The sequence below is a fragment of the Pseudophryne corroboree genome, unplaced genomic scaffold, assembly GCF_028390025.1.
Source record: "Pseudophryne corroboree isolate aPseCor3 unplaced genomic scaffold, aPseCor3.hap2 scaffold_144, whole genome shotgun sequence".
In the NCBI taxonomy this organism is placed as follows: Eukaryota; Metazoa; Chordata; class Amphibia; order Anura; family Myobatrachidae; genus Pseudophryne; species Pseudophryne corroboree.
This window is the reverse complement of record NW_026968068.1, coordinates 22,485-50,313: the sequence shown is the minus strand read 5'-3', so window position 1 is coordinate 50,313 and position 27,829 is coordinate 22,485. Positions and strand designations below refer to the sequence as shown.

At 45.9% G+C, this 27,829-nt stretch overlaps 13 non-coding genes and 1 pseudogene across 13 annotated transcripts; 8 read left to right on the top strand and 6 right to left on the bottom strand.

The window, feature by feature from the left end:
- Positions 1–5,901: 5,901 nt before the first annotated feature.
- On the bottom strand, positions 5,902–6,017 carry LOC134996944 (U5 spliceosomal RNA). The gene has a single exon (XR_010199503.1). It is a non-coding gene; the product is annotated as a U5 spliceosomal RNA (small nuclear RNA).
- Positions 6,018–6,291: 274 nt separating this feature from the next.
- LOC134996913 (U5 spliceosomal RNA) lies at positions 6,292–6,407 on the bottom strand. The gene has a single exon (XR_010199473.1). It is a non-coding gene; the product is annotated as a U5 spliceosomal RNA (small nuclear RNA).
- A 275-nt stretch (positions 6,408–6,682) lies between these two features.
- On the bottom strand, positions 6,683–6,798 carry LOC134996937 (U5 spliceosomal RNA). Its single transcript, XR_010199496.1, has one exon. It is a non-coding gene; the product is annotated as a U5 spliceosomal RNA (small nuclear RNA).
- A 274-nt stretch (positions 6,799–7,072) lies between these two features.
- Positions 7,073–7,188, bottom strand: LOC134996885 (U5 spliceosomal RNA). Its single transcript, XR_010199446.1, has one exon. It is a non-coding gene; the product is annotated as a U5 spliceosomal RNA (small nuclear RNA).
- A 264-nt stretch (positions 7,189–7,452) lies between these two features.
- Positions 7,453–7,568, bottom strand: LOC134996929 (U5 spliceosomal RNA). The gene has a single exon (XR_010199489.1). It is a non-coding gene; the product is annotated as a U5 spliceosomal RNA (small nuclear RNA).
- Positions 7,569–7,838: 270 nt separating this feature from the next.
- LOC134996919 (U5 spliceosomal RNA) lies at positions 7,839–7,954 on the bottom strand. Its single transcript, XR_010199479.1, has one exon. It is a non-coding gene; the product is annotated as a U5 spliceosomal RNA (small nuclear RNA).
- A 144-nt stretch (positions 7,955–8,098) lies between these two features.
- LOC134997460 (U1 spliceosomal RNA) lies at positions 8,099–8,226 on the top strand (annotated as a pseudogene).
- Positions 8,227–8,819: 593 nt separating this feature from the next.
- LOC134997067 (U1 spliceosomal RNA) lies at positions 8,820–8,983 on the top strand. The gene has a single exon (XR_010199621.1). It is a non-coding gene; the product is annotated as a U1 spliceosomal RNA (small nuclear RNA).
- Positions 8,984–9,135: 152 nt separating this feature from the next.
- Positions 9,136–9,298, top strand: LOC134997267 (U1 spliceosomal RNA). Its single transcript, XR_010199812.1, has one exon. It is a non-coding gene; the product is annotated as a U1 spliceosomal RNA (small nuclear RNA).
- A 675-nt stretch (positions 9,299–9,973) lies between these two features.
- Positions 9,974–10,137, top strand: LOC134997150 (U1 spliceosomal RNA). The gene has a single exon (XR_010199701.1). It is a non-coding gene; the product is annotated as a U1 spliceosomal RNA (small nuclear RNA).
- Positions 10,138–10,289: 152 nt separating this feature from the next.
- LOC134997375 (U1 spliceosomal RNA) lies at positions 10,290–10,452 on the top strand. Its single transcript, XR_010199899.1, has one exon. It is a non-coding gene; the product is annotated as a U1 spliceosomal RNA (small nuclear RNA).
- Positions 10,453–19,664: 9,212 nt separating this feature from the next.
- LOC134997170 (U1 spliceosomal RNA) lies at positions 19,665–19,828 on the top strand. Its single transcript, XR_010199720.1, has one exon. It is a non-coding gene; the product is annotated as a U1 spliceosomal RNA (small nuclear RNA).
- A 152-nt stretch (positions 19,829–19,980) lies between these two features.
- On the top strand, positions 19,981–20,143 carry LOC134997302 (U1 spliceosomal RNA). Its single transcript, XR_010199836.1, has one exon. It is a non-coding gene; the product is annotated as a U1 spliceosomal RNA (small nuclear RNA).
- A 655-nt stretch (positions 20,144–20,798) lies between these two features.
- Positions 20,799–20,962, top strand: LOC134997037 (U1 spliceosomal RNA). The gene has a single exon (XR_010199592.1). It is a non-coding gene; the product is annotated as a U1 spliceosomal RNA (small nuclear RNA).
- The last annotated feature ends 6,867 nt before the right edge of the window (positions 20,963–27,829 follow it).

Sequence of the window (27,829 nt, the reverse complement as noted above, 5' to 3'; positions counted from 1 at the left end):
CAACCAATGAAGAAACGCATTGGTACTTTCCCATGATGAGTGAGTGCTTCAGGATCTCTTGCACTTACATGTGCAGCAGAGTACTGCAATGGAAGCATGCTGGGCCCCTTAACCCAGAGGTAGGCAGATTGAAACTATCCTCTGCTATATGCATTTTTTTTTTTGTTAATTAAAGTAATCCAAAACTGGGATTGATATTTTTGCTCTTTTATTTTTACTTAAAGTACAATAACTTTTACCATTTTAATTTGTTTTAATAGTATATTGACAGTATTGTTTTCTTTCAAAAATCCACTTAATTTTCTTTACCCTATTATTAAAATGGTAATTGACAAAAACAAACTACATTGTCACCAGAAGAGCAATACAAAATGTACAAGTGATATATTAAAATCATCTTTCCAGCTTGAATTTCAATGATGCATTGGGGCAACGATTTTGTGAGAAACATCTTCACCCTTAAATAAAGATTTTCTTAATTCCTTACCTGTGTGCTAATTAGATATCACCTTGTTTTCACATTAAACAGACTTCCACATGAGAAAGCAGCAAGGATGCAGTGGCGTTAATGTTTCCTGGTGTCAACCTGTATTATTTCAGTAGATATTGAAATGAGGATGCATCTTGCTGCCTTTCCAATGAAGCAAGTTTAATTTAGTAATAGGTGAAAAACCATCCCTACAAAGATGTTAATCAGATACTTGGCTTTGTGGACACTTTTCAGAGAACAAATTTGTTAGCATAAAAATAAAGCCAGAAAATGAAGAGCTGTTTAATCACTCAATTTGATTTTTTTGCCAGCATATTTCTTTTTCTCTGCAAACCACTGCTAAATTGTGCTTCCTAGCTGTTTTTATAAAATCACTGAATCAAATCTAACTCTGATTACATCAGAGAAGGCCAGGTACCCTACACCATAACAGGGGTTTTTGAAATTTTGACTTGTCTACTTAAAGATCACCAAAATCTGATAACAAGGTCAATTACATCCCTGGGTGGGATTGAACCACCAACCTTTTGGTTAATAGCTGTACACACTAACTGATTGCGCCACAGCGACACTTTGCAAAAGTACATACTGACAAAGGCTAATAAGCATTCATCTAGAACGTTTCCTAGAAAAACTTTAAATAGTCAATAATCTGGAGAGTTTTTGTAAGATGTTTCTTCCATCAACCAATGAAGAAACACATTGGTACTTTCCCATGATGAGTGAGTGCTTCAGGATCTCTTGCAATTACATGTGCAGCAGAGTACTGTAATGGAAGCATGCTGGGTCCATAGCCCAGAGGTAGGCAGATTGAAACTATCCTCTGCTATATGCGTTTTTTTTTTGTTAATTAAAGTAATCCAAAACTGGGATTGATATTTTTGCTCTTTTATTTTTACTTAAAGTACAATAACTTTTACCATTTTCATTTGTTTTAATAGTATATTGACAGTATTGTTTTCTTTCAAAAATCCACTTAATTTTCTTTACCCGATTATTAAAATGGTAATTGACAAAAACAAACTACATTGTCACCAGAAGAGCAATACAAAATGTACAAGTGATATATTAAAATCATCTTTCCAGCTTGAATTTCAATGATGCATTGGGGCAACGATTTTGTGAGAAACATCTTCACCCTTAAATAAAGATTTTCTTAATTCCTTACCTGTGTGCTAATTAGATATCACCTTGTTTTCACATTAAACAGACTTCCACATGAGAAAGCACAAAGGATGCAGTGGCGTTAATGTTTCCTGGTGTCAACCTGTATTATTTCAGTAGATATTGAAATGAGGATGCATCTTGCTGCCTTTCCAATGAAGCAAGTTTAATTTAGTAATAGGTTAAAAACCATCCCTACAAATGTGTTAATCAGAAACTTGGCTTTGTGGACACTTTTCAGAGAACAAATTTGTTAGCATAAAAATAAAGCCAGAAAATGAAAAGCTGTTTAATCACTCAATTGGATTTTTTTGCCAGCATATTTCTTTTTCTCTGCAACCCACTGCTAAATTGTGCTTCCTAGCTGTTTTTATAAAATCACTGAATCAAATCTAACTCTGATTACATCAGAGAAGGCCAGGTACCCTACACCATAAGAGGGGGTTTGAAATTTTCACTTGTCTACATAAAGATCACCAAAATCTGATAACAAGGTCAATTACGTCCCTGGGTGGGATTGAACCACCAACCTTTTGGTTAATAGCCTTACACAGTAACTGATTGCGCCACAGCAACACTTTGTAAAAGTCCATACTGACAAAGGCTAATAAGCATTCATCTAGAACGATTCCTAGAAACATTTTAAAAAGTCAATAATGTGGAGAGTTTTTGTAAGATGTTTCTTCCATCAACCAATGAAGAAACACATTGGTACTTTCCCATGATGAGTGAGTGCTTCAGGATCTCTTGCACTTACATGTGCAGCAGAGTACTGTAATGGAAGCATGCTGGGTCCATAACCCAGAGGTAGGCAGATTGAAACTATCCTTTGCTATATGCATTTTTTTTTTGTTCATTAAAGTAATCCAAAACTGGGATTGATATTTTAGCTTTTATTTTTACTTAAAGTACAATAACTTTTACCATTTTAATTTGTTTTAGTGCAAATGGCATATCAGCAGTCAGCACTAACTGGTGACATGCCATTTGTACAAGTAAGCCATGTGTGACTAATATATAAACATGCTTTATTAAATAACACCTCAAACTATCATACCCAGGATTCAAACCTATAACCTGTTGAATTCTAATCAAACACCCTACCCATGGAGCTACTTGATCCTGCATCTTTTCTAACCTCCAAAAACAGATTCAGTTGCATTTTCCAGCGTGTTTTGTTTGCGCCTTTGCAAATGTCTTACATCGACAAACTTATTTAGTACTATTTTGCAAATAGGGTTACATTGTCGCAACATTGTGCTCCCTAATTGCTTGATTTTTTAAATGCAACAATTAATAAAGACACCTGATAATTGCTCTGTGGAGTCTTATTTTGTGTTTTGTGTTTAGTCTTTAGATCTGAATTTGAATGTACTTGTGAACTAACTTAATTTCCTACTTCTAAATTCATTCCTAAATTCACTACTTACATGAATCCTGTAGTTGGGCATTTTGGGACTTCGATTGTGGGCATTGTTTTGTGTCCAGACCAGCAGCAGGTGGTGTGCATTTGCTGGAAAGGCATCGAAGACCTCCGATATGCTGCATCTCCTGATGTGTGTCTCCCTCAAGTGGCTGTCAGCAAATGCCTGCTAGACACCCCATTCCAAGCTGATTGTGACATCATGGAACATGCATCATAGAACAGGCATGCTAAAACATGGGTCTTCAACCTGCGACCCTCCAGCTGCTGTGGAACTACACATCCCAGCATGCCCTGCCTCAGTTTTAGCATACCTTAATAGCAAAACTGTGGCAGGGCATGCTGGGATGTGTAGTTTCACAGCAGCTGGAGGGCCACAGGATGAAGACCCATGTGCTAGAGCCAAGCCGCAGGTACATTGAATGCTAGCAAGCTGAATATTTAAATCCTTTTTGTTCCGCAGCATTCCAATGCGGAAGATTCCATGGAACCAGAGATCCTTCCATTGAGAAGGACATGCTGCCTGGATGACTACACTGTGCAAATTAAATCACGGAGCCAGTTGGCTTGTGGGTGGCTCTGGTGACTGGGTGGTTGGGTGGGTGGTGTGTCGGAAGTGGAGCGCATGCAAATGATTGTGTATCATCCAGCTAGTGAGAGAGAAAACTCATGCAGGAGTGTTCCTGCTTGTCAGTGGGTTATGCACCTTGCCAGACGTTAAATCTACATAGAGCAGCTGGAGGGGACAAGAGCAGGTTTGCAAAATATAGATAGAAGAGCATATATGCTGGCGCATTCTCCATGATTGTGTCAGCTTATGTTTTGGTGCACTGCACTTTCCTCCACTAAAATTAATGTGTCACACCCATTGGCAGCAACCTTAGAATAGCTGCTGACGGGCACAATTGAGAAAGGAAGGGGGGGGGACATTTGAATCCAGCACATAGATGCAATTCAAATATGTAATTCGTACCTTCCTATTTTAAAATATAATGGATGAACCTCACCCTGTGAGAACAATCTTCATGATCAAGAGATCTCATATGCAAAATAAATATGAGTTGGGATAGGGCTGGGGAGGGCTGCTCGGGCAGCACCTCCCCCGTCAAGTTAAGGAGATTCAACTGAGGAAGCACAAGGGAACTCTCGTCTGGGGACAACAACTGCAGGGAGACCACATCTTTTCAGATGAACATGGGAGGGCGGAAGGCTGCCTAATACTGAAGCACCATATGCAACAACTAGTACAAGCATTCCTGGGGGAAGGTCTGCAGCAGACGGATTTGCATACGGTGATGTTATCCAAGCAGTGGGCCAAAGTTGACTGGAACCCTCATCTGCATATGAAAAGAGAAAAGGGGCATGCAGGGCATGGCGGCCTTTTGCAGTGCTTGGATGACCCCTAGTTCACATTAAACACCCCCACCCTCCTTTGGTGTGGGGCTCATGTTGGCCATGCCCCATCCCCTGAAGCATTCAAGCTGATTTCTTGCAGCAGCTGGGCACTGTAACAGCTCCAGAGCTGTTCTGTAAGGCAAGTAAAAGGGTGTGGGCCCTGCAGCACCACCTGTAGTTCGCATTGTGCGTTGGAAGGCACAAAGTAAGCAGACGGGAGGAGAAGTCAGGATAGTGCGCAAGGGCATTATTTTCTCTTAGTCCGTAGAGGATGCTGGGGTCACATTAAGAACCATGGGGTATAGACGGGATCCGCAAGAGACATGGGCACTTTAAGACTTTCAAAGGGTGTGAACTGGCTCCTCCCTCTATGCCCCTCCTCCAGACTCCAGTTATAGGAACTGTGCCCAGGGAGACGGACATTTCGAGGAAAGGATTTATTGTTAAACTAAGGTGAGCATCTTACCAGCTCACACCTTAAACATGCCGCAGAACGTGGCATTCAACAGAACACAAGCCAACGGCATGAACAATTGCAGCAAAAAGCTGACCAGAACCATAACACAACATGTGTATAACCACAAGTAATAACTGCAGACACAGTATGGACTGGGACGGGTGCCCAGCATCCTCTACAGACTAAGAGAAAAGGATTTACCGGTAGGTATTAAAATCCTATTTTCTCATACGACCTAGAGGATGCTGGGGTCACATTAAGAACCATGGGGTTATACCAAAGCTCTTGAACGGGTGGGAGAGTGCGTACGACTCTGCAGCACCGAATGACCCAACTTAAGGTTATCATCAGCCAAGGTATCAAACTTGTAAAACTTAGCAAAAGTGTTTACTAAATAGCTGCTCGGCAAAGTTGCAATGCCGAGACTCCCCGACCAGCTGCCAAGGATGAACCCACCTTTCTAGTAGAATGGGTCTTCACCTACTTCAGTAACGGCAATCCTGCCGTGGAACGAGCATGCTGAATCTTACCACAGATCCAGCGCATAATGGTCTGCATGGAAGCAGGACACCAAATCCTGTTGGGAGCATACAGGACAAACAGAGCCTCTGTTTTCCTAATCTGAACCGTTCTGGTGACATACATTTTCAAAGTTCTGACCACAGCCAGAGACTTTGACTCAACGAAGGTGTCAGTGGCCAAAGGCACCATGTGGAAAGATGAACCACCTTCGGCAGAAATTGTTGACGTGTCCTCAATTCTGCTCTATCTTCATGAAAGATCAAATAAAGGCTCTTGTGATACTGCATGGTTTGTACTGTTTTCCATGTGCTCCCAGACCTTTAAGCAAGTAGCATGGTCAAGAAAGTTCTGTTTGAAAAGAAACAACATTTACTGTCATTGTTATGCAAATAAACTTACATTAAAGCTAACAAGAAAGCACACTCGTTCTGTCTTTAAACTGATAAAAGAAACCCCAATAATATGGGGCATGCAAAAATTGAGATAAAACTCAGTTTTGCTCCTCTCCACGGAAATCTTTAATAAAAGGCGAAATATTTGTTAGTTCTGAAGAGAAACCAGAGCATGACCAAGATGCCACCTGTCGCCTGAGTGCCATGCCAGCAGTTCTCATTCAGCTGAAAGTGAGCACCCAATTTGAATGAAAGAAAGCAGATTTCTCACCAGGCTTCCCCTTGCTATAAACATGGTTTGTACTCTTTTCTATGTGCTCCCAGATCTTTCAAGCAATTAGTATAGTCAAGAAAGTTCTGTTTGAAAAGAAACAAACATTTACTGTCATTTCTATGCAAATGAGCTTACATTAAAGCACACTCGTTCTATCTTTAAACCGATAAAAGAAACCCCAATAAGACGGAGCATGCAAAAATTGAGATAAAACTCAGTTTTGCTCCTCTCCACGGAAATCTTTAGTAAAAGGCGAAAGATCTGTTCGTTTTGAAGAGAAACCAGAGCATGACCAAGATTCCACCTGTCGCCTGAGTGCCATGCCAGCAATCCTCATTCAGCTCAAAGTGAGCACCCAATTTGAAAGAAAGAAAGCAGATTTCTCACCAGGCTTCCCCTTGCTATAAACATGGTTTGTACTCTTTTCCATGTGCTCCCAGATCTTTCAAGCAATTAGTGTGGTCAAGAAAGTTCTGTTTGAAAAGAAACAAACATTTACTGTCATTTCTATGCAAATGAGCTTACATTAAAGCACACTCGTTCTATCTTTAAACCGATAAAATAAAATCCCAATAAGATGGGGCATGCAAAAATTGAGATAAAACTCAGTTTTGCTCCTCTCCACGGGAATCTTTAGTAAAAGGCGAAAGATTTGTTCGTTCTGAAGAGAAACCAGAACATGACCAAGATTCCACCTGTCGCCTGAGTGCCATGCCAGCAGTCCTCATTCAGCTCAAAGTGAGCACCCAATTTGAAAGAAAGAAAGCAGATTTCTCACCAGGCTTCCCCTTGCTATAAACATGGTTTGTACTCTTTTCCATGTGCTCCCAGATCTTTCAAGCATTTAGTATAGTCAAGAAAGTTCTGTTTGAAAAGAAACAAACATTTACTGTCATTTCTATGCAAATGAGCTTACATTAAAGCACACTCGTTCTATCTTTAAACCGATAAAAGAAACCCCAATAAGACGGAGCATGCAAAAATTGAGATAAAACTCAGTTTTGCTCCTCTCCACGGAAATCTTTAGTAAAAGGCGAAAGATCTGTTCGTTTTGAAGAGAAACCAGAGTATGACTAAGATTCCACCTGTCGCCTGAGTGCCATGCCAGCAGTCCTCATTCAGCGCAAAGTGAGCACCCAATTTGAAAGAAAGAAAGCAGATTTCTCACCAGGCTTCCCCTTGCTATAAGCATGGTTTGTACTCTTTTCCATGTGCTCCCAGATCTTTCAAGCAATTAGAATGGTCAAGAAAGTTCTGCTTGAAAAGAAACAGACATTTATAGTCATTGTTATGCAAATAAACTTACATTAAAGCTAACAAGAAACTGATAAAAGAAACCCCAATAATATGGGGCATGCAAAAATTGAGATAAAACTCAGTTTTGCTCCTCTCCACAGAAATCTTTAATAAAAGGCGAAAGATTTGTTCGTTCTGAAGAGAAACCAGAGCATGACCAAGATTCCACCTGTCGCCTAAATGCTGTGCCAGCAGTCCTCATTCAGATCAAAGTGAGCGCCCAACTTGAAAGTAAGCAGATTTCTCACCTGGCTTCTCCTTGCTATAAGCATGGTTTGTACTGTATTCCATGTGCTCCCAGATCTTTCAAGCAAGTAGCATGGTCAAGAAAGTTCTGTTTGAAAAGAAACAAACATTTACTGTCATTTCTATGCAAATGAGCTTACATTAAAGCACACTCATTCTATCTTTTAACCGATAAAAGAAACCCCAAAAAGATGGGGCATGCAAAAATTTAGATAAAACTCGGTTTTGCTCCTCTCCACGGAAATCTTTAATAAAAGGCGAAAGATTTGTTCGTTCTGAAGAGAAACCAGAGCATGACCAAGATTTTTATCTGAAAATATGTGTTCTCCCTGCAGTTGTTGTCCCCAGATGAGAGTTCCCTTGTGCTGCCTCAGTTGAATCTCCTTTACTTGACAGAGATGTGCCTGAGCAGCGGCCCTCCCCAGCCCTATCCCAAATCATACTTATTTTGCATAGGAGATACCATGGTCATGAAGATTGTTCTCCCAGGGTGAGGTTCATTCATTGCATTCTGGGTATGCTGACCCCTGTGATTTTCCCAAATGTGGGAAACTCGCTTTTATACCCTTGTGCACTATCCTGACTTCTCCTCCTGTCTGCTTACTTTGTGCCTTCCAATGCACAATGCAAACTACAGGTAGTGCTGCAGGGCCCACACCCTTTTACTTGCCTTACAGAGCAGCTCTGGAGCTGATACAGTGCCAAGCTGCTGCAAGAAATCAGCTTGAATGCTTCAGGGGATGGGGCATGGCCAACATGAGCCCCACACCGAAGGAGGGTGGGGGTGTTTAATGCGAACTAAGGGTCATCCAAGCGCCGCAAAAGGCCGCCATGCCCTGCATACCCCTTTTCTCTTTTCATATGCAGATGAGGGTTCCAGCCAACTTTGGCCCACTGCTTGGATGACATCACCGTATGCAAATCCGTCTTCTGCAGAACTTCCCCCAGGAATGCTTGCACTAGTTGTTGCATTTGGTTTGTTGTTTGGGGGTGCTTCAGTATTAGGCAGCCTTCTGCCCTCCCATGTTCATCTGAAAATATGTGTTCTCCCTGCAGTTGTTGTCCCCAGATGAGAGTTCCCTTGTGCTGCCTCAGTTGAATCTCCTTTACTTGACAGAGATGTGCATGAGCAGCGGCCCTCCCCAGCCCTATCCCAAATCATACTTATTTTGCATAGGAGATACCATGGTCATGAAGATTGTTCTCCCAGGGTGAGGTTCATTCATTGCATTTTGGGTATGCTGACCCCTGTGATTTACCCAAATGTGGGAAACTCGACTGCATTATTTGTGGTAGTGGGGGACTGTGTTTGTGCTTTCCTCTGGTCAGCTCTGTTAAAACTCAGATTTCTTTGTCTCAGATTTTCCTCTAGCCTTGTTCTTCTTTCGAGAGTTCCCTTGTGCTGCCTCAGGTGGATCTCCTTCACTTGACAGGGGGGTGCCCGAGCAGCGACCCTCCCCAGCTCTAGCCCAACTCCTACTTACCTGCCAGGTGAGATACTATGATCAGGAAGGTGCTTCTCCCAGGGCAAGGCTCACCCATTGCACTCTGGGTGTGCTGCTCCTACGATTTCCCCAAATGTGGGACACTTGACTGCATAATTTGTGTTTCCTCTGGTCGGCTCTCGTATAATTCAGATCTCTTTGTCTCAGGTCTTTCTCCAGCCTAGTTTGCTGTCTGTTTCCACTTCTTTTATCTTGAGCCCCTCCCTTCTATACCCTTGTGCACTATCCTGACTTCTCCTCCCGTCTGCTTACTTTGTGCCTTCCAATGCACAATGCAAACTACAGGTAGTGCTGCAGGGCCCACACAATCTTTTACTTGCCTTAAAGAGCAGCTCTGGAGCTGTTACAGTGCCCAGCTGCTGCAAGAAATCAGCTTGAATGCTTCAGGGGATGGGGCATGGCCAACATGAGCCCCACACCAAAGGTGGGTGGGGGTGTTTAATGCGAACTAGGGGTAATCCAAGCACCGCAAAAGGCCGCCATGCCCTGCACGCCCCTTTTCTCTTTTCATATGCAGATGAGGGTTGAAGCCAACTTTGACCCACTGCTTGGATGACATCACCATATGCAAATCCATCTGCTGCAGGCCTTGCCCCAGGAATGCTTGCACTAGTTGTTGCATTTGGTTTGTTGTTTGGGGGTGCTTCAGTATTAGGCAGCCTTCTGCCCTCCCATGTTCATCTGAAAATATGTGTTCTCCCTGCAGTTGTTGTCCCCAGATGAGAGTTCCCTTGTGCTGCCTCAGTTGAATCTCCTTTACTTGACAGAGATGTGCCTGAGCAGCGGCCCTCCCAGCCCTATCCCAAATCATACTTATTTTGCATAGGAGACACCATGGTCATGAAGATTGTTCACCCAGGGTGAGGTTCATTCATTGCATTCTGGGTATGCTGACCCCTGTGATTTCCCCAAATGTGGGAAACTCGCCTGCATTTTTTGTGGTAGTGGGGGACTGTGTTTGTGTTTTCCTCTGGTCAGCTCTGGTAAAAGTCAGATTTCTTTGTCTCATATATTCCTCTAGCCTTGTTCTTCTTTCGAGAGTTCCCTTGTGCTGCCTCAGTTGGATCTCCTTCACTTGACAGGGGGGTGCCCGAGCAGTGACCCTCCCCAGCTCTAGCCCAACTCCTACTTACCTGCCAGGTGAGATACTATGATCATGAAGGTGCTTCTCCCAGGGCAAGGCTCACCCATTGCACTCTGGGTGTGCTGCTCCTGTGATTTCCCCAAATGTGGGAAACTTGATTGCATAATTTGTGTTTCCCCTGGTCGGCTCTCGTATAATTCAGATCTCTTTGTCTCAGGTCTCTCTCCAGCCTAGTTTGCTGTCTGTTTCCACTTCTCTTTTCTGGAGCCACTCCCTTCTATGCCCTTGCGCACTATCCTGACTTCTCCCGTCTGCTTACTTTGTGCCTTCCAACGCACAATGCGAACTACAGGTAGTGCTGCAGGGCCCACACCCTTTTAGTTGCCTTACAGAGCAGCTCTGGAGCTGTTACAGTGCCCAGCTGCTGCAAGAAATCAGCTTGAATGCTTCAGGGGCTGGGGCATAGCCAACATGAGCCCCACACCAAAGGAGGGTGGGGGTGTTTAATGCGAACTAGGGGTCATCCAAGCACCGCAAAAGGCCGCCATGCCCTGCATGCCCCTTTTCTCTTTTCATATGCAGATGAGGGTTCCAGCCAACTTTGGCCCACTGCTTGGATGACATCACCGTATGCAAATCCGTCTGCTGCAGACCTTCCCCCAGGAATGCTTGTACTAGTTGTTGCATATGGTTTGATATTTGATGGTGCTTCAGTATTAGGCAGCCTTCCGCCCTCCCATGTTCATCTGAAAAGATGTGGTCTCCCTGCAGTTGTTGTCCCCAGACGAGAGTTCCCTTGTGCTTCCTCAGTTGAATCTCCTTAACTTGATGGGGGAGGGGCTGCCCGAGCAGCCACCCTCCCCAGCCCTATCCCAACTCATACTTATTTTGCATATGAGATCTCTTGATCATGAAGATTGTTCTCACAGGGTGAAGTTCATCCATTATATTTTAAAATAGGAAGGTACAAATTACATATTTGAATTGCATCTATGTGCTGGATTCAAATGTCCCCCCCCCCCCTTCCTTTCTCAATTGTGCCCATCAGCAGCTATTCTAAGGTTGATGCCAATGGGTGTGACACATTAATTTCTTCTGTGGGGTACACAGGACTCCACAAGGATTCACATTGGGGTGTAGAGTAGGATCTTGATCTGAGGCACCAACCGACTCAAAGCTTTTGACTGTTCCCAAGATGCTCAGCGCATCCTCCTCTATAACCCCGCTTCCATGAACAGGGAGCTCAGTTTGTAGTTGGTGCCTTCAGTAGCAGGCCACTTAACAGGGGCCTGCCTCAGGAAGCCAATTCTTAGCTATTCATTTTGACAAGAAAAGAAGAACTTGTTTTATGAGAATCTACAAGGGCTGCAGCAGGCTAGGTCTAATAGACATCTTTACTGCAGCTTCATCACTCCCAGCGGCACTGTATACTCCCGTGCCCTGGTTGCTGGGTCACTGCAGCGGAGGCTCCGGATTCTTCCTAAGGTCAGTCACACACACACCGCCCTTCCGGATCACGAGGCCGCTGATGAAGGGGAGCGTGGCCGTAGGGGGTGGACCGTGTGCGCACTGGCGTGGACACTGATTACTGGGCAGCCGCTCCACTAGCCACCAGGTACAGTTAAGGAGCACAGGTCTGGGGGGTTTTCTCCTATATTAAACCAATTTTGTACTGCCCGCAGCGCATTGTGATAGGTAATAGGGCCTGATTCAGGTTGGATTGCAATCACAATAAGTGATCCAACTGCAAAAATTGCTAAGAGCATACGCATGTGCCTGCATTTTCTGCAGCACCCCACAGAGAATGCGATCGCCTCTGCCTGTCAATCGGGGCAGGGGGGGAGAGGGGGGTCAGCAACACTCCATTTCCAAGTCAGGGATGGAGCGGTGCGGGGGCAAGGCTTCAAAATGGGGTCTGCAATGGAGGAGACACAGGGGGCGTGGTCACAGCAGCTGTATGACATCACATTCAGCCGCTGTGATCACAAAAATGGTGGCGGCTTCCTGCGCGCACATACAGTCTGCACCAGCAGGAGGCTACACCATTTTTTATGATCACGCTGAACTGCAGTGCGACTGCAATTACAGCATGGTCAAGAAGGGAGGCGTCATGCTGGGTGGCCATAAGAGATGAGCGGGTTCGGTTCCTCGGAATCCGAACCCGCCCGAGCTTCACCCTTTTTTGCTCGGGTCCGAGCAGACTCGGATCCTCTCGCCTTGCTCGGTTAACCCGAGCGCGCCCGAACGTCATCATCCCGCTGTCGGATTCTCACGAGACTTGGATTCTATATAAGGAGCCGCGCGTCGCCGCCATTTTCACACGTGCATTGAGATTGATAGGGAGAGGACGTGGCTGGCGTCCTCTCCGTTTAGATTAGAAGATAGAGACGAGTGACATTTGATTTACTACTAATTTGGGGAGCAGTTGAACTTGTCAGGAGTACTCAGTAGTGCAGAGTTTTGCTGATAGTGACCACCAGTTTTATTATTTATAATCCGTTCTCTGCCTGAAAAAAAACGATACACATACCATATCTGTGCTCAGCCTCAGTGTGCTGCATGATATATCATCTATGTATATCTGACTGTGCTGAGTGCTCACTGCTCACACAGCTTAATTGTGGGGGAGACTGGGGAGCAGTTATAGCAGGAGTACAGTGCACACTTTTGCTGCCAGTGTGACCACCAGTATATTGTCTGCCTGAAAAAGTTAAACACTCCTGTGGTGTTTTTTTTAATTCTATAAATGCATTCTGCTGACAGTGTCCAGCAGGTCCGTCATACATATATTATATAAATATTTACCTGCAGTAGTGTTATATATTTTTTTTCATCTTTATCATCTCTATATTAGCAGACGCAGTACGGTAGTCCACGGCTGTGGCTATCTCTGTGTCGTCAGTGCTCGTCCATAATTGTATACCTACCTACCTGTGGTGGTTTTTTTTTTTCTATCTTCTTCATACTAGTAGTTTAGGAGTCTACTGACAGTGTCCACCAGGTCCATCATTATATTATATACCTACAGTAGTAATATATTTATTATATTATCTATACTAGCAGACGCAGTACGGTAGTCCACGGCTGTGGCTATCTCTGTGTCGTCAGTGCTCGTCCATAATTGTATACCTACCTACCTGTGGTGGGGTTTTTTTTTATCTTCTTCATACTAGCAGTTTAGCAGTCTGCTGACAGTGTCCACCAGGTCCGTCATTATATTATATACCTACAGTAGTAATATATTTATTATATTATCTATACTAGCAGATGCAGTACGGTAGTCCACGGCTGTACCTACCTCTGTGTCGTCAGTGCTCGTCCATAATTGTATACCTACCTGTGGTGGGGTTTTTTTTTCTATCTTCTTCATACTAGTAGTTTAGGAGTCTGCTGACAGTGTCCACCAGGTCCGTCATTATATTATATACCTACAGTAGTAATATATTTAGTATATTATCTATACTAGCAGACGCAGTACGGTAGTCCACGGCTGTACCTACCTCTGTGTCGTCACTCGTCCATAATTGTATACCTAACTGTGGTGGTTTTTTTTTTATATCTTCTTCATACTAGTAGTTTAGCAGTCTGCTGACAGTGTCCACCAGGTCCGTCATTATATTATATATACCTACAGTAGTTATATATATTTTTTTTTATATCATTAATTATCATCTCTATACTAGCAGACGCAGTACGGTAGGCCACGGCTGTGGCTATCTCTGTGTCGTCAGTGCTCGTCCATAATTGTATACCTACCTACCTGTGGTGGAAGTTTTTTTCTATCTTCTTCATACTAGTAGTTTAGCAGTCTGCTGACAGTGTCCACCAGGTCCGTCATTATATTATATATACCTACAGTAGTTATATATATATTTTTTTTTATATCATTAATTATCATCTCTATACTAGCAGACGCAGTACAGTAGTCCACGGCTGTAGCTACCTCTGTGTCGTCAGTCACTCGTCATCCATAAGTATACTAGTATCCATCCATCTCCATTGTTTACCTGAGGTGCCTTTTAGTTGTGCCTATTAAAATATGGAGAACAAAAATGTTGAGGTTCCAAAAATAGGGAAAGATCAAGATCCACTTCCACCTCGTGCTGAAGCTGCTGCCACTAGTCATGGCCGAGACGATGAAATTCCATCAACGTCGTCTCCCAAGGCCGATGCCCAATGTCATAGTACAGAGCATGTAAAATCCAAAACACAAAAGATCAGTAAAAAAATGACTCAAAAATCTAAATAAAAATCGTCGGAGGAGAAGCGTAAACTTGCCAATATGCCATTTACCACACGGAGTGGCAAGGAACGGCTGAGGCCCTGGCCTATCTTCATGGCTAGTGGTTCAGCTTCACATGAGGATGGAAGCACTCAGCCTCTCGCTAGAAAAATGAAAAGACTTAAGCTGGCAAAAGCACAGCAAAGAACTGTGCGTTCTTCAAAATCACAAATCCACAAGGAGAGTCCAATTGTGTCGGTTGCGATGCCTGACCTTCCCAACACTGGACGTGAAGAGCATGCACCTTCCACCATTTGCACGCCCCCTGCAAGTGCTGGAAGGAGCACCCGCAGTCCAGTTCCTGATAGTCAGATTGAAGATGTCAGTGTTGAAGTACACCAGGATGAGGAGAATATGGGTGTTGCTGGCGCTGGGGAGGAAATTGACAAGGAGGATTCTGATGGTGAGGTGGTTTGTTTAAGTCAGGCACCCGGCGAGACACCTGTTGTCCGTGGGAGGAATATGGCCATTGACATGCCTGGTGAAAATACAAAAAAAATCAGCTCTTCGGTGTGGAAGTATTTCAACAGAAATGCGGACAACAGGTGTCAAGCCGTGTGTTGCCTTTGTCAAGCTGTAATAAGTAGGGGTAAGGACGTTAACCACCTCGGAACATCCTCCCTTATACGTCACCTGCAGCGCATTCATCATAAGTCAGTGACAAGTTCAAAAACTTTGGGCGACAGCGGAAGCAGTCCACTGACCAGTAAATCCCTTCCTCTTGTAACCAAGCTCACGCAAACCACCCCACCAACTCCCTCAGTGTCAATTTCCTCCTTCCCCAGGAATGCCAATAGTCCTGCAGGCCATGTCACTGGCAATTCTGACGAGTTCTCTCCTGCCTGGGATTCCTCCGATGCATCCTTGAGTGTAACGCCTACTGCTGCTGGCGCTGCTGTTGTTGCTGCTGGGAGTCGATGGTCATCCCAGAGGGGAAGTCGTAAGACCACTTTTACTACTTCCACCAAGCAATTGACTGTCCAACAGTCCTTTGCGAGGAAGATGAAATATCACAGCAGTCATCCTGCTGCAAAGCGGATAACTGAGGCCTTGGCATCCTGGGCAGTGAGAAACGTGGTTCCGGTATCCATCATTACTTCAGAGCCAACTATAGACTTGATTGAGGTACTGTGTCCCCGGTACCAAATACTATCTAGGTTCCATTTCTCTAGGCAGGCGATACCGAAAATGTACACAGACCTCAGAAAAAGACTCACCAGTGTCCTAAAAAATGCAGTTGTACCCAATGTCCACTTAACCACGGACATGTGGACAAGTGGAGCAGGGCAGACTCAGGACTATATGACTGTGACAGCCCACTGGGTAGATGTATTGACTCCCGCCGCAAGAACAGCAGCGGCGGCACCAGTAGCAGCATCTCGCAAACGCCAACTCTTTCCTAGGCAGGCTACGCTTTGTATCACCGCTTTCCAGAATACGCACACAGATGAAAACCTCTTACGGCAACTGAGGAAGATCATCACAGAATGGCTTACCCCAATTGGACTCTCCTGTGGATTTGTGGCATCGGACAACGCCAGCAATATTGTGCGTGCATTATATCTGGGCAAATTCCAGCACGTCCCATGTTTTGCACATACCTTGAATTTGGTGGTGCAGAATTATTTAAAAAACGACAGGGGCGTGCAAGAGATGCTGTCGGTGGCCACAAGAATTGCGGGACACTTTCGGCGTACAGGCACCACGTACAGAAGACTGGAGCAACACCAAAAACGCCTGAACCTGCCCTGCCATCATCTGAAGCAAGAATGGAAACGAGGTGGAATTCAACCCTCTATATGCTTCAGAGGATGGAGGAGCAGCAAAAGGCCATTCAAGCCTATACATCTGACCACGATATAGGAGGTGGAATGCACCTGTCTCAAGCGCAGTGGAGAATGATTTCAACGTTGTGCAAGGTTCTGCAACCTTTTGAACTTGCCACACGTGAAGTCAGTTCAGACACTGCCAGCCTGAGTCAGGTCATTCCCGTCATCAGGCTTTTGCAGAAGAAGCTGGAGACATTGAAGGAGGAGCTAAGACAGAGCGATTCCGCTAGGCATGTGGGACTTGTGGATGGAGCCCTTCATTCGCTTAACCAGGATTCACGGGTGGTCAATCTGTTGAAATCAGAGCACTACATTTTGGCCACCGTGCTCGATCCTAGATTTAAAACCTACGTTGTATCTCTCTTTCCGGCAGACACAAGTCTGCAGGGGTTCAAAGACCTGCTGGTGAGAAAATTATCAAGTCAAGCGGAACTTGATCGGTCAACAGCTCCTCCTTCACAGTCTCCCGCAATTGGGGGTGCGAGGAAAAGGCTCAGAATTCCGAGCCCACCCGCTGGCGGTGATGCAGGGCAGTCTGGAGCGACTGCTGATGCTGACATCTGGTCCGGACTGAAGGACCTGCCAACGATTACGGACATGTCGTCTACTGTCACTGCATATGATTCTCTCACCATTGAAAGAATGGTGGAGGATTATATGAGTGACCGCATCCAAGTAGGCACGTCAGACAGTCCGTACGTATACTGGCAGGAAAAAGAGGCAATTTGGAGGCCCTTGCACAAACTGGCTTTATTCTACCTAAGTTGCCCTCCCACAAGTGTGTACTCCGAAAGAGTGTTTAGTGCCGCCGCTCACCTTGTCAGCAATCGGCGTACGAGGTTACTTCCAGAAAATGTGGAGAAGATGATGTTCATTAAAATGAATTATAATCAATTGCTCCGTGGAGACATTGACCAGCAGCAATTGCCTCCACAAAGTATACAGGGAGCTGAGATGGTGGATTCCAGTGGGGACGAATTGATAATCTGTGAGGAGGGGGATGTACACGGTGATGAATCGGAGGATGATGATGAGGTGGACATCTTGCCTCTATAGAGCCAGTTTGTGCAAGGAGAGATTTATTGCTTCTTTTTTGGTGGGGGTCCAAACCAACCCGTCATTTCAGTCACAGTCGTGTGGCAGACCCTGTCACTGAAATGATGGGTTGGTTAAAGTGTGCATGTCCTGTTTATACAACATAAGGGTGGGTGGGAGGGCCCAAGGCAATTCCACCTTGCACCTCTTTTTTCTTTTATTTTTCTTTGCGTCATGTGCTGTTTGGGGAGTGTTTTTTGGAAGGGCCATCCTGCGTGACACTGCAGTGCCACTCCTAGATGGGCCAGGTGTTTGTGTCGGCCACTTGGGTCGCTGAGCTTAGTCACACAGCTACCTCATTGCGCCTCTTTTTTTCTTTGCGTCATGTGCTGTTTGGGGAGTGTTTTTTGGAAGGGCCATCCTGCGTGACACTGCAGTGACACTCCTAGATGGGCCAGGTGTTTGTGTCGTCCACTTGGGTCGCTGAGCTTAGTCACACAGCTACCTCATTGCGCCACTTTTTTTCTTTGCGTCATGTGCTGTTTGGGGAGTGTTTTTTGGAAGGGCCATCCTGCGTGACACTGCAGTGCCACTCCTAGATGGGCCAGGTGTTTGTGTCGGCCACTTGGGTCGCTGAGCTTAGTCACACAGCTACCTCATTGCGCCTCTTTTTTTCTTTGCGTCATGTGCTGTTTGGGGAGTGTTTTTGGAAGGGCCATCCTGCGTGACACTGCAGTGCCACTCCTAGATGGGCCAGGTGTTTGTGTCGGCCACTTGGGTCGCTGAGCTTAGTCACACAGCTACCTCATTGCGCCTCTTTTTTTCTTTGCGTCATGTGCTGTTTGGGGAGTGTTTTTTGGAAGGGCCATCCTGCGTGACACTGCAGTGCCACTCCTAGATGGGCCAGGTGTTTGTGTCGGCCACTTGGGTCGCTGAGCTTAGTCACACAGCTACCTCATTGCGCCTCTTTTTTTCTTTGCGTCATGTGCTGTTTGGGGAGTGTTTTTTGGAAGGGCCATCATGCGTGACACTGCAGTGCCACTCCTAGATGGGCCAGGTGTTTGTGTCGGCCACTTGGGTCACTGAGCTTAGTCATCCAGCGACCTCGGTGCAAATTTTAGGACTAAAAATAATATTGTGAGGTGTGAGGTGTTAAGAATAGACTGAAAATTAGTGGAAATTATGGTTATTGAGGTTAATAATACTTTGGGATCAAAATGACTCCCAAATTCTATGATTTAAGCTGTTTTTTAGGGTTTTTTGAAAAAAACACCCGAATCCAAAACACACCCGAATCCGACAAAAAAAATTCGGTGAGGTTTAGCCAAAATGCGTTCGAACCCAAAACACGGCCGCGGAACCGAACCCAAAACCAAAACACAAAACCCGAAAAATTTCCGGTGCACATCTCTAGTGGCCATGCCATGTCACTGTGCAGGAGCCAGCACCGCTCACACACTTGTCCCCGGTGCAGCCCCCAACCCCCGGGACACCCGGAGCAACAAAATGTAGATTCAGGCCACCAGGCCACGCCCCTACCTATGAAACCATGCCTCCTTTTTACCATTGCGCTGCTTATCTGCGCGCACTGCATTACAATCTCCCTCGCCACCTCTCTGGGTGTCACCAGTGATAGTGACACCTCTGCCATGCTTGTAGCAGCTGGTCCTAAGATCTACACCTCAAGCCCTGAGTGTTTGCCCTTGTGACTTGTTGATCATCATAGCAAAGCAGATGCTTACAGAAAACTGCAGGGGCTTAGATTGAAAATAAAAAAAATTGATGGGTATAAGGTAGAGAGGAGCGGGTTCGGTTCTCCGAGAACCGAATTCCCCACGAACCCCACGAACTCCTCCTCCGAGGCAGGCTCGGTTGTTCCCGCCTGACTCGGAAAACCTGAACAAGGGAAAATGTCATCATCCCGCTGTCGGATTCTCGCGAGATTCGGATTTCATATAAAGAGTGCAAGCATTCCTGGGGGAAGGCCTGCAGCAGATGGATTTGCATATGGTGATGTCATCCAAGCAGTGGGTCAAAGTTGGCTTCAGAAACAAACAGGAATGCTTGCACTAGTTGTTGCATTTGGTTTGTTGTTTGGGGGTGCTTCAGTATTAGGCAGCCTTCTGCCCTCCCATGTTCATCTGAAAATATGTGTTCTCCCTGCAGTTGTTGTCCCCAGATGAGAGTTCCCTTGTGCTGCCTCAGTTGAATCTCCTTTACTTGACAGAGATGTGCCTGAGCAGCGGCCCTCCCCAGCCCTATCCCAAATCATACTTATTTTGCATATGAGATACCATGGTCATGAAGATTATTCTCCCAGGGTGAGGTTCATTCATTGCATTCTGGGTATGCTGACCCCTGTGATTTCCCCAAATGTGGGTAACTCGACTGCATTATTTGTGGTAGTGGGGGACTGTGTTTGTGTTTTCCTCTGGTCAGCTCTGGTAAAAGTCAGATTTCTTTGTTTCAGATCTTCCTCTAGCCTTGTTCTTCTTTCGAGAGTTCCCTTGTGCTGCCTCAGTTGGATCTCCTTCACTTGACAGGGGGGTGCCCGAGCAGCGACCCTCCCCAGCTCAAGCCCAACTCCTACTTACCTGCCAGGTGAGATACTATGATCATGAAGGTGCTTCTTCCAGGGCAAGGCTCACCCATTGCACTCTGGGTGTGCTGCCCCTGCGATTTCCCCAAATGTGGGAAACTTGACTGCATAATTTGTGTTTCCCCTGGTCGGCTCTCGTATAATTCAGATCTCTTTGTCTCAGGTCTCTCTCCAGCCTAGTTTGCTGTCTGTTTCCACTTCTTTTTTCTTGAGCCCCTCCCTTTTATACCCTTGTGCACTATCCTGACTTCTCCTCCTGTCTGCTTACTTTGTGCCTTCCAATGCACAATGCAAACTACACACCCTTTTACTTGCCTTACAGAGCAGCTCTGGAGCTGTTACAGTGCCAAGCTGCTGTAAGAAATCAGCTTGAATGCTTCAGGGGCTGGGGCATTGTCAACATGAGCCCCACACCGAAGGAGGGTGGGGGTGTTTAATGCGAACTAAGGGTCATCCAAGCGCCGCAAAAGGCCGCCATGCCCTGCATACCCCTTTTCTCTTTTCATATGCAGATGAGGGATCCAGCCAACTTTGGCCCACTGCTTGGATGACATCACCGTATGCAAATCCGTCTTCTGCAGAACTTCCCCCAGGAATGCTTGTACTAGTTGTTGCATTTGGTTTGTTGTTTGGGGGTGCTTCAGTATTAGGCAGCCTTCTGCCCTCCCATGTTCATCTGAAAATATGTGTTCTCCCTGCAGTTGTTGTCCCCAGATGAGAGTTCCCTTGTGCTGCCTCAGTTGAATCTCCTTTACTTGACAGAGATGTGCCTGAGCAGCGGCCCTCCCCAGCCCTATCCCAAATCATACTTATTTTGCATAGGCGATACCATGGTCATGAAGATTGTTCTCCCAGGGTGAGGTTCATTCATTGCATTCTGGGTATGCTGACCCCTGTGATTTCCCCAAATGTGGGAAACTCGACTGCATTATTTGTGGTAGTGGGGGACTGTGTTTGTGCTTTCCTCTGGTCAGCTCTGGTAAAAGTCAGATTTCTTTGTCTCAGATCTTCCTCTAGCCTTGTTCTTCTTTCGAGAGTTCCCTTGTGCTGCCTCAGTTGGAACTCCTTCATTTGACAGGGGGTGCCCGAGCAGCAATCCTCCACAGCTCTGGCCCAACTCCTACTTACCTGCCAGGTGAGATACTATGATCTTCACTGTTAGGGCAATCAGGATGTGGAATTCCCTGCCAGGGAAGGTGGTAATGGCGGACTCTGTAATTGGATTTAAAAAAGGAATGGATACATTTCTGAATGAAAAAGCTATCCAAGGTTATAATACTTAAAATATCAACATGGTTAATCCGGGGGTAACATGAGTTGTAGTAGCTAACTAGTCATAAAACATTATTCAGCAAGTATGTAGAATCATCACAACTTAAAACAGGTTGAACACGATGGGCAATTTGCCTCTATTCAACCTCAAAAACTATGTTACTATATGTTACTATATTACTATGTTACTGTAGTATACAGAACACCACAATGCAATGAGCAGTGATAGTGAGCACTGATGAGGATACTAGAACTGACACTGAGCAGCAAGATGCAGCACTGGACTATTAGTAATGTACTGTAGTATGCTGAGCACAACAATGCAGCACAAGACAATGAGCAGTGATACTGAGCACTGATGAGGATACTACTGAGAACTGACACTGAGCAGGAGAGACACACTACTAGTATTACTGAGCAGCAATAAGTATCCACTGATACTGAGCACTGATATTGAGATTTCCACTGAGAGAACATAGCCACGTCCTCTCCGCTCTCTCTTCAATGCACGAGTAAAAATGGCGGCAACGCGCAGCTCTTTATATGGAATCCGAATCTCGCGAGAATCCGACAGCGGGATGATGACATTTTCCCTTGTTCAGGTTTTCCGAGTCAGGCGGGAACAACCGAGCCTGCCTCGGAGGAGGAGTTCGTGGGGTTCGTGGGGAATTCAGTTCTCGGAGAACCGAACCCGCTCCTCTCTACCTTATACCCATCAATTTTTTTTATTTTCAATCTAAGCCCCTGCAGTTTTCTGTAAGCATCTGCTTTGCTATGATGATCAACAAGTCACAAGGGCAAACACTCAGGGCTTGAGGTGTAGATCTTAGGACCAGCTGCTACAAGCATGGCAGAGGTGTCACTATCACTGGTGACACCCAGAGAGGTGGCGAGGGAGATTGTAATGCAGTGCGCGCAGATAAGCAGCGCAATGGTAAAAAGGAGGCATGGTTTCATAGGTAGGGGCGTGGCCTGGTGGCCTGAATCTACATTTTGTTGCTCCGGGTGTCCCGGGGGTTGGGGGCTGCACCGGGGACTAGTGTGTGAGCGGTGCTGGCTCCTGCACAGTGACATGGCATGGCCACTAGAGATGTGCACCGGAAATTTTTCGGGTTTTGTGTTTTGGTTTTGGGTTCGGTTCCGCGGCCGTGTTTTGGGTTCGAACGCGTTTTGGCTAAACCTCACCGAATTTTTTTTGTCGGATTCGGGTGTGTTTTGGATTCGGGTGTTTTTTTCAAAAAACCCTAAAAAACAGCTTAAATCATAGAATTTGGGAGTCATTTTGATCCCAAAGTATTATTAACCTCAATAACCATAATTTCCACTAATTTTCAGTCTATTCTTAACACCTCACACCTCACAATATTATTTTTAGTCCTAAAATTTGCACCGAGGTCGCTGGATGACTAAGCTCAGTGACCCAAGTGGCCGACACAAACACCTGGCCCATCTAGGAGTGGCACTGCAGTGTCACGCATGATGGCCCTTCCAAAAAACACTCCCCAAACAGCACATGACGCAAAGAAAAAAAGAGGCGCAATGAGGTAGCTGTGTGACTAAGCTCAGCGACCCAAGTGGCCGACACAAACACCTGGCCCATCTAGGAGTGGCACTGCAGTGTCACGCAGGATGGCCCTTCCAAAAAACACTCCCCAAACAGCACATGACGCAAAGAAAAAAAGAGGCGCAATGAGGTAGCTGTGTGACTAAGCTCAGCGACCCAAGTGGCCGACACAAACACCTGGCCCATCTAGGAGTGGCACTGCATTGTCACGCAGGATGGCCCTTCCAGAAACACTCCCCAAACAGCACATGACGCAAAGAAAAAAAGAGGCGCAATGAGGTAGCTGTGTGACTAAGCTCAGCGACCCAAGTGGCCGACACAAACACCTGGCCCATCTAGGAGTGGCACTGCAGTGTCACGCAGGATGGCCCTTCCAAAAAACACTCCCCAAACAGCACATGACGCAAAGAAAAAAAGTGGCGCAATGAGGTAGCTGTGTGACTAAGCTCAGCGACCCAAGTGGACGACACAAACACCTGGCCCATCTAGGAGTGTCACTGCAGTGTCACGCAGGATGGCCCTTCCAAAAAACACTCCCCAAACAGCACATGACGCAAAGAAAAAAAGAGGCGCAATGAGGTAGCTGTGTGACTAAGCTCAGCGACCCAAGTGGCCGACACAAACACCTGGCCCATCTAGGAGTGGCACTGCAGTGTCACGCAGGATGGCCCTTCCAAAAAACACTCCCCAAACAGCACATGACGCAAAGAAAAATAAAAGTAAAAAGAGGTGCAAGGTGGAATTGCCTTGGGCCCTCCCACCCACCCTTATGTTGTATAAACAGGACATGCACACTTTAACCAACCCATCATTTCAGTGACAGGGTCTGCCACACGACTGTGACTGAAATGACGGGTTGGTTTGGACCCCCACCAAAAAAGAAGCAATAAATCTCTCCTTGCACAAACTGGCTCTATAGAGGCAAGATGTCCACCTCATCATCATCCTCCGATTCATCACCGTGTACATCCCCCTCCTCACAGATTATCAATTCGTCCCCACTGGAATCCACCATCTCAGCTCCCTGTATACTTTGTGGAGGCAATTGCTGCTGGTCAATGTCTCCACGGAGCAATTGATTATAATTCATTTTAATGAACATCATCTTCTCCACATTTTCTGGAAGTAACCTCGTACGCCGATGGCTGACAAGGTGAGCGGCGGCACTAAACACTCTTTCGGAGTACACACTTGTGGGAGGGCAACTTAGGTAGAATAAAGCCAGTTTGTGCAAGGGCCTCCAAATTGCCTCTTTTTCCTGCCAGTATACGTACGGACTGTCTGACGTGCCTACTTGGATGCGGTCACTCATATAATCCTCCACCATTCTTTCAATGGTGAGAGAATCATATGCAGTGACAGTAGACGACATGTCCGTAATCGTTGGCAGGTCCTTCAGTCCGGACCAGATGTCAGCATCAGCAGTCGCTCCAGACTGCCCTGCATCACCGCCAGCGGGTGGGCTCGGAATTCTGAGCCTTTTCCTCGCACCCCCAATTGCGGGAGACTGTGAAGGAGGAGCTGTTGACCGATCAAGTTCCGCTTGACTTGATAATTTTCTCACCAGCAGGTCTTTGAACCCCTGCAGACTTGTGTCTGCCGGAAAGAGAGATACAACGTAGGTTTTAAATCTAGGATCGAGCACGGTGGCCAAAATGTAGTGCTCTGATTTCAACAGATTGACCACCCGTGAATCCTGGTTAAGCGAATGAAGGGCTCCATCCACAAGTCCCACATGCCTAGCGGAATCGCTCTGTCTTAGCTCCTCCTTCAATGTCTCCAGCTTCTTCTGCAAAAGCCTGATGACGGGAATGACCTGACTCAGGCTGGCAGTGTCTGAACTGACTTCACGTGTGGCAAGTTCAAAAGGTTGCAGAACCTTGCACAACGTTGAAATCATTCTCCACTGCGCTTGAGACAGGTGCATTCCACCTCCTATATCGTGGTCAGATGTATAGGCTTGAATGGCCTTTTGCTGCTCCTCCATCCTCTGAAGCATATAGAGGGTTGAATTCCACCTCGTTTCCACTTCTTGCTTCAGATGATGGCAGGGCAGGTTCAGGCGTTTTTGGTGTTGCTCCAGTCTTCTGTACGTGGTGCCTGTACGCCGAAAGTGTCCCGCAATTCTTGTGGCCACCGACAGCATCTCTTGCACGCCCCTGTCGTTTTTTAAATAATTCTGCACCACCAAATTCAAGGTATGTGCAAAACATGGGACGTGCTGGAATTTGCCCAGATATAATGCACGCACAATATTGCTGGCGTTGTCCGATGCCACAAATCCACAGGAGAGTCCAATTGGGGTAAGCCATTCTGTGATGATCTTCCTCAGTTGCCGTAAGAGGTTTTCATCTGTGTGCGTATTCTGGAAAGCGGTGATACAAAGCGTAGCCTGCCTAGGAAAGAGTTGGCGTTTGCGAGATGCTGCTACTGGTGCCGCCGCTGCTGTTCTTGCGGCGGGAGTCAATACATCTACCCAGTGGGCTGTCACAGTCATATAGTCCTGAGTCTGCCCTGCTCCACTTGTCCACATGTCCGTGGTTAAGTGGACATTGGGTACAACTGCATTTTTTAGGACACTGGTGAGTCTTTTTCTGAGGTCTGTGTACATTTTCGGTATCGCCTGCCTAGAGAAATGGAACCTAGATAGTATTTGGTACCGGGGACACAGTACCTCAATCAAGTCTATAGTTGGCTCTGAAGTAATGATGGATACCGGAACCACGTTTCTCACTGCCCAGGATGCCAAGGCCTCAGTTATCCGCTTTGCAGCAGGATGACTGCTGTGATATTTCATCTTCCTCGCAAAGGACTGTTGGACAGTCAATTGCTTGGTGGAAGTAGTAAAAGTGGTCTTACGACTTCCCCTCTGGGATGACCATCGACTCCCAGCAGCAACAACAGCAGCGCCAGCAGCAGTAGGCGTTACACTCAAGGATGCATCGGAGGAATCCCAGGCAGGAGAGAACTCGTCAGAATTGCCAGTGACATGGCCTGCAGGACTATTGGCATTCCTGGGGAAGGAGGAAATTGACACTGAGGGAGTTGGTGGGGTGGTTTGCGTGAGCTTGGTTACAAGAGGAAGGGATTTACTGGTCAGTGGACTGCTTCCGCTGTCGCCCAAAGTTTTTGAACTTGTCACTGACTTATGATGAATGCGCTGCAGGTGACGTATAAGGGAGGATGTTCCGAGGTGGTTAACGTCCTTACCCCTACTTATTACAGCTTGACAAAGGCAACACACGGCTTGACACCTGTTGTCCGCATTTCTGTTGAAATACTTCCACACCGAAGAGCTGATTTTTTTTGTATTTTCACCAGGCATGTCAATGGCCATATTCCTCCCACGGACAACAGGTGTCTCGCCGGGTGCCTGACTTAAACAAACCACCTCACCATCAGAATCCTCCTTGTCAATTTCCTCCCCAGCGCCAGCAACACCCATATTCTCCTCATCCTGGTGTACTTCAACACTGACATCTTCAATCTGACTATCAGGAACTGGACTGCGGGTGCTCCTTCCAGCACTTGCAGGGGGCGTGCAAATGGTGGAAGGTGCATGCTCTTCACGTCCAGTGTTGGGAAGGTCAGGCATCGCAACCGACACAATTGGACTCTCCTTGTGGATTTGTGATTTTGAAGAACGCACAGTTCTTTGCTGTGCTTTTGCCAGCTTAAGTCTTTTCATTTTTCTAGCGAGAGGCTGAGTGCTTCCATCCTCATGTGAAGCTGAACCACTAGCCATGAAGATAGGCCAGGGCCTCAGCCGTTCCTTGCCACTCCGTGTGGTAAATGGCATATTGGCAAGTTTACGCTTCTCCTCCGACGATTTTTATTTAGATTTTTGAGTCATTTTTTTACTGATCTTTTGTGTTTTGGATTTTACATGCTCTGTACTATGACATTGGGCATCGGCCTTGGGAGACGACGTTGATGGAATTTCATCGTCTCGGCCATGACTAGTGGCAGCAGCTTCAGCACGAGGTGGAAGTGGATCTTGATCTTTCCCTATTTTTGGAACCTCAACATTTTTGTTCTCCATATTTTAATAGGCACAACTAAAAGGCACCTCAGGTAAACAATGGAGATGGATGGATACTAGTATACTTATGGATGACGAGTGACTGACGACACAGAGGTAGCTACAGCCGTGGACTACCGTACTGCGTCTGCTAGTATAGAGATGATAATTAATGATATAAAAAAAAATATATATATAACTACTGTAGGTATATATAATATAATGACGGACCTGGTGGACACTGTCAGCAGACTGCTAAACTACTAGTATGAAGAAGATAGAAAAAAACTTCCACCACAGGTAGGTAGGTATACAATTATGGACGAGCACTGACGACACAGAGATAGCCACAGCCGTGGCCTACCGTACTGCGTCTGCTAGTATAGAGATGATAATTAATGATATAAAAAAAAATATATATAACTACTGTAGGTATATATAATATAATGACGGACCTGGTGGACACTGTCAGCAGACTGCTAAACTACTAGTATGAAGAAGATAGAAAAAAAAAACCACCACAGTTAGGTATACAATTATGGACGAGTGACGACACAGAGGTAGGTACAGCCGTGGACTACCGTACTGCGTCTGCTAGTATAGATAATATACTAAATATATTACTACTGTAGGTATATAATATAATGACGGACCTGGTGGACACTGTCAGCAGACTCCTAAACTACTAGTATGAAGAAGATAGAAAAAAAAACCCCACCACAGGTAGGTATACAATTATGGACGAGCACTGACGACACAGAGGTAGGTACAGCCGTGGACTACCGTACTGCATCTGCTAGTATAGATAATATAATAAATATATTACTACTGTAGGTATATAATATAATGACGGACCTGGTGGACACTGTCAGCAGACTGCTAAACTGCTAGTATGAAGAAGATAAAAAAAAACCCCACCACAGGTAGGTAGGTATACAATTATGGACGAGCACTGACGACACAGAGATAGCCACAGCCG